The sequence below is a fragment of the Macaca fascicularis genome, chromosome 3 (genome assembly GCF_037993035.2).
Source record: "Macaca fascicularis isolate 582-1 chromosome 3, T2T-MFA8v1.1".
NCBI lineage: Eukaryota > Metazoa > Chordata > Mammalia > Primates > Cercopithecidae > Macaca > Macaca fascicularis.
The window spans coordinates 184,051,156-184,064,183 of NC_088377.1; positions in this window are offsets into that span (position 1 = coordinate 184,051,156).

The window sequence follows — 13,028 nt, forward strand, 5'->3', positions numbered from 1 at the left end:
TTTGAGTGAAGCTACAGTTCACATATATGAAATTTCAAGATGTGGTTAGAGCTGACATGATTATGGATCATGGGTTTCTGGGAGTCATCAGAGACAGCCCCATACACAAAGGTTAAGATAGAATACCCCAGACCCAGCCAGGACAGAGGTGCCCTGAGTCCTGCAGAGCTGGTTGGGGAATTATAGATCCTTAAATTCACTTATCAGAAATTGTGGTGGCTCAGATATGGTATCTGAATTTCTTTCTCTAGCAAATGATGATCGTTGACAGGGATTGTTCTGAACCCATTCTAATTGTTCCATCAACAGATCATTCCTTTTTTAGTTGCCCTGTGTGTCCTGGGAGTGCATAAGTCCCAGGCACAGATGGGAATTCCCTTACCTTAGGATGCTGTTCCAAGGACTTCCTTGCTGGACCCTGTCTCCAACTTTTCCCACCTTTATCCGCATGACCCCTAAGACAAATGGTCCTAATAGTGGACCAGCTCTGAAACTTAAGCTTGAACAGAATACTAACCACAACGGTAAACACTGATGCCGAAAGAAGTGGTAAAAAAGGTGGGCAGGGTTTCCCACCTGCACTGAGAGTGAACATACAAGGATAGCAAAGGGAAGGTTGTATTAATAAGCAAACAAGAAGCAATAAAGGCCCTGCTCTAAATGAATGTAACTAATCTCTTCGAGCTAAAAAAGGAGCACGTCAATAAAAGTATTTCAAATCAAAGTCTAGAAGCTTCCAAATCAGCCAGCACAACCCTGAGAGCTCTGCACTCTGAACAACTAACTTCAGAGAACTCTTCAATCCTTTCTGGGCTCAAACTTTCCTTTGTCTACCTGAAGACCCAGGGTCACACTCTCATCCTATTATGAAAACAATGGGCTTCGATATTGTTGCTGATGCCTCATTTCTAGGAGTTGAGTATTAAGCACTGAAGAGCTTTGAAAGTTGTGCTTCGGAGTCCAGTGATGTGCTGGAGCCAGCTTTTCTGACTCGCGAGAGACAAATAGGCACACTCTTCCCTTCAGTGAAGCCATGTTGACAGTTTGAAATCCACCATAGTGCCTTTGTTGATACAACAGAAATTGGTAAGTGCTACTAGGCACGTGCCCACCTCCACAGACACTCAGTTTTCCAGCACATCACTGGAATGTTTTCTGAGAAAATGATGTTCCTGTTACGTCGTCATGTCTTGCGGGGCCAAAAGGACTCCGAATTCACCTCTTCTCTGTTCTTGCTTTTAGAAACCATGATCGAAGGTGACCTCAGTTGACACTATTTCTATTCAATCTCCAAATTCCCTTACTTTGTGGGTCCGTGTCTCCTGTAAGCACACCAGTCCAGAACATGACAACTATTTTGAGTGTAGCTAAAGGATACAGTGAACCAGTTTATTATTTTCACATTATCCTTCCTTGCATGGAATATGTAGATGCTGCAGTCATTGGGAACAGGGATGGGGCAAGCAGCAGCTCTGGGTTGTGAACCACTTTACAGCCAGAAAATTCTTCAGTGGCACAGACACACCCTGGGGCATGGACTAATTTGCTTTGGAAACTAAGCAGCTCCACACCAGTCACCAATGACCTTGGATCTGTTTTCAGCTGAGGTCAGAAAGATCACACTCACCCTAAATGTCTTCCTCTCCAATACATAGCACAGCCCCCGTCCATCTCAGTCCCTGGAGGTCATCCAGAGCTCCCAGAGAACCTCTGCTCTGGGGCAGAACCACCAAGGCTCCTCCTCGCCAGCTCTCTACAGGCTCCAGCAAGGCTTTTCTGCCAGGTGCAGGGCATGAGTGTGGCTCTGCTGTCTGTCAGGTAGAGGGAGGCCATATGGTGATGTTTGTATAAGAAGGATTGGGTTTCTGAGGCTCTTCTCAAATACTTGATATGATTTTATTTGCTTTTTGTTTCCCTCTACAGTGTCACCATTTAGGAGAACGATTATTTTGGTTGCATTCTTTATGGCACCGTGAAAGATTTTTGTGTTTAAATTCATTTAAGAAATCATTCCAATTTTGCATCTTTTCTGTTCAGATATAATCTGAGGCAGTGAAAGAAACAGCAATGATTTTGAAAACAGTCACTTACATGCTCTATGATAAAGGCCTTGTTCAAGGTTCATGACTCACACCTAACTTTCAATCTACTGGAAATGAAAAGGCACAGACTTGGGGACCTGTGATCAAGCCACGAGAGAGGACTATGCCAGTTACTGTGGGACTTCAGGGCACGAAGAGATTACCTCCCCTTTAGACTCTGCTCAACGACGAAAGAATAAGAGTTGGTCCATGAGAACCTGAGGAGAGAAATTCCGGGAGCCTTTCCCTGGGATGGAGCAAGGGCTGTAGAGCAAGTCACTGAAAAGGGAAATGGTCCCTCTGGTCTGTCACAGAAGACGGTGGATAGAAAGGTCATATAATCCCCAGTTCCCTGGCTGATTTGCTTCCGTATGATACTATTTTGCAGCAGCGTACCCTCATCTCACGCCACTCCAGTACCTCTTCCAGAATCATCTCCTCCCTCTCTGCTCTTCAGATCAGCACATGTGCGTGGTACAAGCTATTCCTTTCCTGTTGCGGGCCTTTTGCTGGTCTTAATTATATCCAGCCTTATTTTCCTATTAGATACTGCTCCTTCCACGATTGTTTATTGCCTTTCAAGGGATTTTTTTTTTTGTCTTTCCCCCGAGATGGAGTCTCACTCTGTCGCCCAGGCTGGAGTGCAGAGGCGCGATCTCGGCTCACTGCAAGCTCCGCCTCCAGGGTTCACGCCATTCTCCTGCCTCAGCCTCCTGAGTAGCTGCGACTACACGTGCCCGCCACCACACCTGGCTGATGTTTTGTATTTTTTAGTAGATACAGGGTTTCATTGTGTTAGCCAGGATTGTCTCAATCTCCTGACCTCGTGATCTGCCCGCCTTGGCCTCCCAAAGGCCTGGGATTACAGGTGTGAGCCACCACGCCCGGCCAAGGGATCCTATTTCATATATCCCAGTTTTGCTTTTTATTAATACATATCTGACCCCATCTTGAAGGTCATCACATTATCTGCTTAGTCTTTTGCTAATCTTTATTTTTATGGTAGCATTGTCATTTGGGGGACATGTTTGTTTATCTTTGGTAATGGAAATGAAATAACGTTACACTTCACTTTCTGTATTTTATTCCTGCTTTAGAGTAAACACTATTTCCTTCCATTCTTCCTATTCTATTCCTGTCTCTTTAGATAGTTTTAAGGGAGAAAATTCAGTGAGACTGTAACTGCAGCTACGGGGTAAGAATTATTTAGAATGAGGATGGGATGTTAAGCTTAATAACTCAAAGGAACAGTCAGGGTTAAAACTAATGTTGGGATTGGGGTTTAGGGAAGTAGCTCATAAAACATGCAAGATGGCATTTCTAGAATAGTGTCTCAGCTCACTCTGCAGACACTTCCCAGCATCCCTTGAGCTATTGCAGAAGCAATGATGAAACTTCACTTATTGGCCACAGGATGGCACTGTGGTCCACTGGGATCTAAGGGGCTCTGGAGAGGTTTGTAAAGCAGCCTAGGAGGGAAAGGGTTAAGAAAAATTAGGGCTCGAATCCAAGATTATGTAGATTTTGCAGCAGTTTTCAGTTATTTCTAGACTACCTACAGCTATACAAGATGCAGGAAATACCTGTAATCTTTAATGAGATCCACAGTTGAAGAATTTTGGCCTGTCAGCCTTGGTGTCAGGGGCAGGTGCAGACAGAGGAGCAACTGTCTCAGAGGAAAATGGGAAAGTGAAGCGGGGGCTGGGCTGTGGCTTAAGCCCAGTGAGTCTCTGCTGCACCTCATCTTCCCTGCAGCTCTTGCCAGGCAACAGCCTCCATGAGAATAGTCAGAAGGTCCTGGACTAGGTGAACTCTGTAGGCATGGGGGGTAACACAGCAGGCCCACCTTTCACAAGTTTGCAAAGTCTGGGCTCCAAGCCTTTTTTTTCCTTTCCTCTGCAGAGTTCTGCCACTTCTGAAGTCTTGTCTTCACTTTCTGCCTGCCTCTCCAACAGTCCCCATGGAGGCGGGGATCAGCCAGACACCAAGATACCACAGATACACAGGGAAAAAGATCACCCTGAAATTTGCTCAGATTAGGAACCATTATTCAATGTTCTGTTATCAATAAGACCAAGAACAAGGGCTGAGGCTGATCCACTATTCAGGTAGTGTTGGCAGCATGACCAAAGGTGATGCCAAGGAAGGGTACAATATCTCTGGAAACAAGCTCAAGCATTTTCCCCCAACGCTGGAGTCCACTAGCACCAGCCAGACCTCTGTACCTCTGTGGCAGTGCATCTGCAGCACTGCACAGTCAGCTGCTCTCTGCACAGAAAAGGGAAGCCACAGGCTACAGGTGGACAATCCTTCCCAAGGTCTCTGTCTCAACCAGGAGAAAAAGCTGCCCTTTTTGAAGCTCTTCTCAAACATCCCCGCAATGGGCTCTCAGTCTGTGCATCCTCCTGCAGCAGGAACTTCAGTGTGAGCTGAGGTCCTCACTGTGATATGGATGCACGAATGCAGACAACACTTAATGTTATTTTGCCCAATTTGGAATATTCAGGCAGTTGCCCTTTTTTTGTTTCCCATTGGCTTGGTCATTTTTTCGCCATCGCTTTATGTTGAGCCTATGGGAGTTGCATATGAGATGGGTCTCCCGAAGACAGCATACAGTTTAGTGTTTCATTTGTTTATCCAACTGTCACTCTTTTAATAATAAATGACTTTTATGTGCTGTATCTAGCATGTCTACATCCAAGGTTAATATTAATACGTGTAGATATGATCCTGCCATTGTGTTGTTACTTTGTTGTTATGCAGACTTGATTGTGTAGTTGCTTTATGGTGTCAATGGTCTATGTACATAAGTGTGTTTTTTTGGTGGCTGGTAGTGGTCTTTCATTTCTATGTTTAGCACTCCCTTTAGAACCTCTTATAAGGCAGGTCTGGTGGTCACAAATTCCTTGAACATTTGCTTGTCTGAAGGGATCTTATTTCTCCTTTCCTTATGAAGCTTAGTTTGGCTGGACATGATATTCCTGGTTGGAATTTCATTTCTTTAAGAATGTTAAATATTGGCTCCCAATTGTTTCTGCCTTGTAAAGTTTCTCCTGAAAAACCTGCTGTTAGTCTGATGAGGTTCCCTTTGTAGATGACCTGCCTTTTCTCTCTCGCTGACTTTAATATTTTTTCTTTCATGTTGACCTTGGAGAATCTGATGACTATGTGTCTTGGGGGAGGTTGTCTTTTATAGTATCTCATAAGGATTCTCTGTGTTTCCTGAATTTGAATGTTAAACTCTCTAGCAAGTGTAGGGAAATTTTTGTGCTCAATATCCTCCAATATGTTTTCAATGTTGCTTACTCTCTCTCACTCTCTTTCAGACACATCAATGAGTCATAGGTTTGGTCTTTTTACATAATCCCATATTTCTCAGAGGTTTACTTTATTCATTTTTCTTTTTTTATTTATTTTTTGTCTGACTGAATTGATTCAAAAACAAGTGTTCAAGCTCTGAGATTATTTTCTCAGCTTCATCTATTATGCTGCTAATACTTCTGATGATATTGACATTGTTGAGGTTAGTTTTTCAGCTCTATCACATCAGTTTGGTTCTTCCTTCAAATAGCTATTTCATCTTTCGGCTAGTGTGTCATTTTATTTGATTCATTAGATTCCTTAGATTGACTTTCAGCTTTCTTCCGAATCTTGATAGTGTTTGTTTCTATCCTGTTCCTGAATTCTATGTCTGTCATTTCAGCCACTTCAACCTGGTTAAGAATCATTGTTGGGAAGCTAGTGTGTTCTTTTGGTGGTAAGAAGACACTCTGACTTGTTGAGTTGCCAGAGTTCTTTCACTGGTTCTTTCTCATCTCTGCGGGCTGATGTTTCTTGAATCTTTTAAGCTGATGTCTTTTGGAAGGGTTTTTTGCTTTTATATTCTTCTATGCCCTTGAGGGTTTGACTGTTACGTAAGCTGGGTTCAGTAGACTGGCTTCATTTCTGGAATATTTCAGGGGGCTAGGATTCAGCTCAGTACTTCTCGGCTGCGTGTTGTAGGCCTGTGGTGCTGGAATTAGGCCCAGAGCTTTGACTTTTGACACCTCAAGGTTAAAGCATCTGCTACACCAGAGGGACTGAAGCATTCCCAATTCCACTGGCAACAACACTGCAATGGGGGATGCCAGCCAAAGTACTTTTTCCAAATGGTGGCATTGGGGTACATGCTCAGAAGTATGTGCCAATAATGGCAATGTGGCAGTTTCCATGTATATGTTTGTGCTAGCTTTTTTGTTGTTACACAGTAACCTTTGCCTCTTTTTATAGTTATTATCTTGAAATACATTTTATCTGATATAGATATAACTACTTGTGATCTTTTTTGGTTTTCATTTGCATGAAACATCTTTTTGTATCTCTTCACTTTCAATCTATATATCTTTTTAGGGGAGGTGTGTTTCTTGTAAGTGACAGATCGTTGGGTCTTGTTTTTACATTCATTCAGCTATTCTCTGTCCTTTGATTGGTGAGTTTAAATCATTTACATTCAATGTTATTGTTGATAAGTAAGTACTTGTTACTGCCATATATTTGTTTCCTGGTCTCCTCTTCATTTGTTTCTTCTTTCCTGCCTTCTTTTCAGTAAAGGTGATTTTCCCTGATAATGTATTTTCATTTCTTGTTTGTTATTTTTGTGTATCTGTTGTATTTGTTTGTATTTAAAGTTACTATGTTGCATATGTTTGTATTTAAAGTTACTATGCATGAGGCTTGCAAATAATATCTTATACTGATGACAACATAACACTGATTGCCTAAGCAAACAAACCAAAAACAAGAGAAAACTAGTAAAAATCTTATAGCTTAACATTGTCCTTTCAACTTTGTGTCCTTTCTGTTTATATCTTAGGTACTGTCTATGTCTTGAAAAGCTGTGTTTTTTTTTTTTTTTATTGGTTCATCTTTTAGTCTTTCTAAGTAGTTTACACGCCGTAATCACAGTATAATAATATTGTGTTTTTCTGTGCACTATTATCAGTTAGTTTTGCACCTTCAGATAATTTCTTATTTCTCATTAATGCTCTTTTCTTTCAGATTGAAAAACTCTCCTTTTCATTTCTTCTAGGACAAGTCTGGTGTTGAGGAAGTCCCTCAGGTTTTGTCTGGGGAAGTCACTCTTTCCCTTTCATGTTTGAAGGATATTTTCACTGAATATACTATTCTAGTATTAACTTTTTTATGTTTAAATATGTCATGCTCTTCTCTCATGACCTGTAAGATTTGCACTGGAAAATCTGCTGCTAGACCATATTGGTGTTCCATTGTATGTTATCTGTTTATTTTCTCTTGCTGCTTCTAGAATCCTTTCTTTATCCCTGAAATTTTGATTTATCCTTGAAGTTTCATTATTGTCTTGATGTAGTCTTTGACTTAAATGTGCTTGGTATTCTATAATCTTCTTTGACTTGAATATTGGTATCTTTCTCTAAGATTGGGAATTCCTCTGTTATCATGACTTTGAATAAACTTTCAGCCCTATCTCTCTCTCTACCTCTTCTTTAAGGTCAATAACTCTTAAAGTTGCCCTTTTGAGGCTATTTTCTAGATCTCATATTTGTGCTTCATTAATTTTTATTCTTTTTTCTCCTCTGATGGTGTGTTTTCAAATAGTCTGTCTTCAAGCTCATTGATTCTTCTGCCTCATCAATTGTGAGGTTGAAACCCTGATGCATTCGACAGAATGTCAATTGCATTTTCAGCTCCAAAATTTATGCTTGATTGTTTTAAATTATTTAGATCTCTTCAGGATTCTGAATTTCTTGCCTGTGTTATCTTGAATTTTGTTGAGTTTCTTCAAAACAGGTATTTTGAGTTCTGTGTCTGAAAGGTCACACATCTCTCTCTCTTTTTGGGATTGGCCTCTGGTGCTTTATTTGGTTCATTTGGTGAGGTCACGCTTTCCTGAATGGTCTTGAGGCTTGTGGATGTTTGCCTGTGTCAGGGCATTGAAGAGTTAGGTATTTATTATAGTCTTTGCAGTCTGGGCTTGTTTGTACTCGCCCTTGGAAGCTTCTCAGGTATTTGAATGTACTTGGGTGTTGTCATCTAAGTTTTTTGTCTCTGAAAACTTATCTGCATTAGGGGGCACCCAAGACCAGTAATTCTGTGGCCCTTGTGGACTCATAGATGTACTGCCTTGGTGGTCTTGGATAAGATCTGAAAGAATTCTCTGGATTATCAGGCAGAGACTCTTGTTCTCTTCCTTCACTTTCACTCAAACAAACGTTTCTGTCTCTCTCTGTGTTGAACTACCTGGAACTGAGGGAGAAGTGGCACATGCTCTCCTGTGGCTACCATCACTGAGACCCTAGGTCAGAACTAAAGCCAGCATGATAATGGGTTTCACCCAAGGTCCACGGTAATCACTGCCTTGCTTATTGCCTATGTTCACTCAAGGCCCCAGGGATCTACAATCAGCATGTGGAAAAGTCAGCCAGGCTTATATCCTTCCTTTCAGGGTCACAAGGCCCCCTGACCCCGGGGACATCCACAGATCCATCCAGGAGCCAGAGCCTGGAGTCAGAAACCTTGGGAATCTATCTAGAGCTCTATTCTACTGCAGCTAAGCTAGCACTCAAGTCACAAGACAAAGTTCTTTCCACTCTTCCCTGCCCTTTTCACAACCAGAGGAGTCTCTCCCTGTGGCTACCACTGTCCCAGCCCACAGCAAGAGTTGCCTGACTATTGCCAATGTTCACTCAGGGCCCAAGGACTTTTTAGCCAGCTTGTGGTACATGCTGCTAAGCCTGAGATTCTTCTTTCAGGGCAATGAGCTCTCCTCTGGCCCAGGGCAGGTCCAGAAATGCAATCCAAGAGCCAAGTCCTGAAATCCAGGACCCCCGGAGCCTATCTTGTACTCTGCTCCACTGTGGCCAAGTTGGTACCTAATCTGCAAGACAAAGTCTCCTTTATTCTTCCCTCTCCTTTTATCAAGCAGAAGGAACCTCTCCCCATATTCACCACAGCTGAGTATGTGCTGCATCACACCCGAAACCAGCATGTCTCAGATTCTCACGTTAGCTCTATGGCAAGTACTACCTGGGCATTGCTGCTGATTATTCAGGGTCCAAGTGCTCTTTATTCAGCAGATGATGAATCTTTCTGGGTCTTGTTCCTTCCCCACAAGGCAGCAGGTTCCCTTCCGGCCCATGGTGTATTTAGAAATGTTATCCAGGAGATAGGGCCTAGAATTGGGGCCTCAGTACTCTGCCCTTTGCCCTATCCTACTATGACTGAGCTGGTGTCTGATTTTCAAGAAAAAGTCCTCTTTACTCTTCCCTCTCCTGTCTTTAAGTGGAGAGAAGGTATATTAGGCCATTCTAGCATTGCTATAAAGAATATGTAAGACCGTGTAATTTATAAGAAAAGGGGTTTAATTGGCTCATGGTTCTGCAGGCTGTACAAGAGGCATAATACTGGCATCTGTTTCTCAGAAGGCTCCAAAAGCTTATAAATATGCAGAAGGCCAAGGGAGAGCAGGCACATCACATCGCAAAAGCAGGAGCAAGAGATAGAGAGTGGAGGGTGTATTAGTCTGTTCTTATGCTGCTAATAAAGACATACCCAAGACGGGGTAATTAATTAAAAAAAAAAAAAAAAAGAGGTTTAATAGACTCACAGTTCCACGTGGCTGGGGAAGCCACACAATCATGACAGAAGGTGAAGGAAGACCAAAGTCATGTCTTACATGGCAGCAGGCAAGAGAGCTTTCACAAGGGCACTCCCATTTATAAAATCATCAGATGCCTCAGATTTATTTACTATCATGAGAACAGTACGGAGAAAACCACCCCCATGATTCAATTATCTCCACCTGACCCTGCCCTTGATACATGATGATTATTACAACTCGAGGTGAGATTGGGTGGGGACACAGAGCCAAAGCATATCTGAGGGGGAGTTGCTACACACTTTTAAATGATAAGATCTTGCAAAAACTCACTCACTATCATGAAGACAGCACCAAGCCATGAGGGATCTGCTCCCATGACCATGACCAAAATACCACCCACCAGGCCCCACCTCCATCACCAGGGATGACAATTCAACATGAGACATGGGTGGGGACAAATATTCAAACTCTATCATTCTGCCTTTTTTCTCTCTCAAATCTCATGTCCTTCTCACATTGCAAAATACAATCGTGCCTTTCCAACAGTCTCCCAAAGTCTTAACTCATTCCAGCGTTAACTCAAAAGTCCAAAGTCTAATGCTTTATTTGAGACAAAGCAAGTCTATTCCACCTTACTGGCCTGTAAAATTTTAAAAATATATATTTATTCTTAAGATACAATGAGAATATAGGCATGGGGTAAACATTTTTCTTCCAAAAGGCAGCAATCGGGCAAAAGAAAGGTGCTACAGGCGCCATCCAAGTTTGAAGCCCATCAGGAAAGTCATTAATTTTTTTGGTTTGTTTGTTTGTTTGTTTTTGAGACAGAGTCTTGCTCTGTCACCCAGACTGGAGTGCAGTGGTGCGATCTCGGCTCGCTGAAACCTCCACCTCCTGGGTTCAAGCAATTCTCCTGCCTCAGCCTCCTGAATAGCTGGGATTACAGGCACCTGCCACCATGCCTGGTTAATTTCTGTATTTTTAGTAGAGATAGGTTTTTGCCATGTTGGCCAGGCTGGTCTCGAACTCCTGACCTCAGGTGATCTGCCCGTCTCGGCCGCCCAAAGTGCTGAAATTATAGGCATGAGCCAGTGCACCCAGCCAAAGTCATTAAATCGTAAACCTCCAATAGTTCTTGACTACATGTTCCACATCCAGGGCATACACTGGTGCAAAGAGGGGCTCCCAAGGCCTTGGGAGTCCTTCCCCTGTGGCTTTCCAGAGTTCAGCCCCCTGGGTTGCTTTCACATGTTGTTGGGTGTTTTGGCTTGTCCAGGCACAGGGTGCAAGCTGTCAGTGGCTCTATTGATCTGGGGTCTGGAAGGCAGTTGTCCACTTTCCAAAACTCCAAAATAAAACTGTGTTGTAGTAATATTCATCCAGTCTCATGATCCCATAAAAACGAATTATTCAGCATAACCACACTTTCCATAGCTACATTTTTAGAGATTTGATGAGACTAGAACATCATCAAAGGTGCTTCTCAGAAATCAACCTAAAAAACTGAAATAAAAATTAGTTAAGATCAGTAATGGAATCTTATCATCCTTTCCAAGTAAAAGATATTGTGTGTGCAGGAACAGAAAACCAAACACCACATGTTCTCATTCATAAGTGGGAGTTGAACAATGAGAACACATGGACACAGGGAGGGGAACATCACACACTAGGGCATGTTGTGGGGGTGGGGGGAAGGGGAGGGAGAGCATGAGGACAAATCCCTAATGCATGGGAGGCTTAAAGCCTAGATGATGGGTTGACAGGTGCAACAAACCACCGTGGCACATGTATACTTATGTAACAAACTTGCATGTTCTGCACATGTATCCCAGAACTTAGAGTAAAATAAAAATTAAAAAACCAAGATTGTGTGTGTGTGTGTGTGTGTGTGTTTTCTGTGGAGACTCAGCGCATGGAAATAGTTTCTCAGTATGGCGTTACCAAGAGGTGCCAGGTCATTGGCAGAGCTCCTAGGTACTTCTAGGTAGAGAAAGGAAACATCAGACCCAGTTGAATCTGCCTAAGTTATATATAGCTCATAGGGTAGTTTATTTCAAGATTTTTATAAATTCAGAAATATTTTTGTAAAATCGAAAAATCCTCTTTATAGAGTGTGCTATCTAAAATCTGGCAATAATAAATCTAAATACAGGCCAGGTGTGGTGGCTCACACCTGTAATTCTAGCACTCTGGGAGGCCAAGGTGGGCGGATCACGAGGTCAAGAGATTGAGACCATCCTGGCCAACATGGTGAAACTCCATCTCTACTAAAAAACAAGAATTAGCCGGGCATGGTGGCAGGCGCCTATAGACCTAGTTACTCGGGAGGCTCAGGCAGGAGAATTGCTTGAACCTGGGAGGCAGAGGTTGCAATGAGCCAAGATTGTGCCACTGCACTCCAGCCTGGGTGATGGAGCGAGACACCGTCTCAACACACACACACACACACACACACACACACACACACACACACACACAAATCTAAATACCAAGTGTGAAAAGGTGTGGCTCTGATTAATCAAAAGGAGCTCTGGAATGTCGTGTTTCCTGGATCTGCTTGATATCCTCATACTATTTCATCCTGTGGCCTGTATAATTCTGGCTCCCCTCTTCTATCTTAGGATACTCATTGCAATGATGTAGCAGCAGTTTATTGTGCAATCAAGATATGTCCTTTTGTTTCCACTGGCCAAGGGTGAATTTGAAGTTCCACCCTAAGTCAACCCTTCTGGGAAAGCAATAGAGAGTGTGTGTGTGACAGGGTGTGGGTTGCAGGGGTTGGGGTGGGGCATCTCTGCTCCTGACTTGGACAATGTTGAGCTTATCAGGTCAGAAGGTGTGAATCCATGACACTGGAACGTTGGCCACTTGGAGGCGCTGTGGCTCCACAAAGCTGTGGGGAACCCTGGGGAGGAGTGGAGGGTGACCCAGGAGAGGAGGGCTGAAGGGAATGTTTGGCTGCGTGCTGGCATCAGGACGTGGTTGGAATTCGGAGTAGGTCCTGGGACTGCCCAGGGCAAGGTAGGGACACCAGGGACTTCAATTTGCACCAAGGAGGGAATGTCTCTGCCTCTGCATGGGCAGTGGAGGGTGAAGAGGCTGGGGTGGCAAGGGCTGGGAATCAGTGCCAGGAAAGGGACAGGGGTTGTCAGAGAAAAATAAGGTGGGATGTGGGCATGTGGGGACTGTGTTCCACCTGCCCCGTTTTTAATTTCAGGATTGGGTAGGACAGGAATGGTGCAGGACGCAGCAGAGCCTGGGATCTGCCAATGGGTAGAGCAGGCAGGGGTGGCCTGCAGGGAGAGTAACTGGGAAAGGCCAGTTTCCCAAGG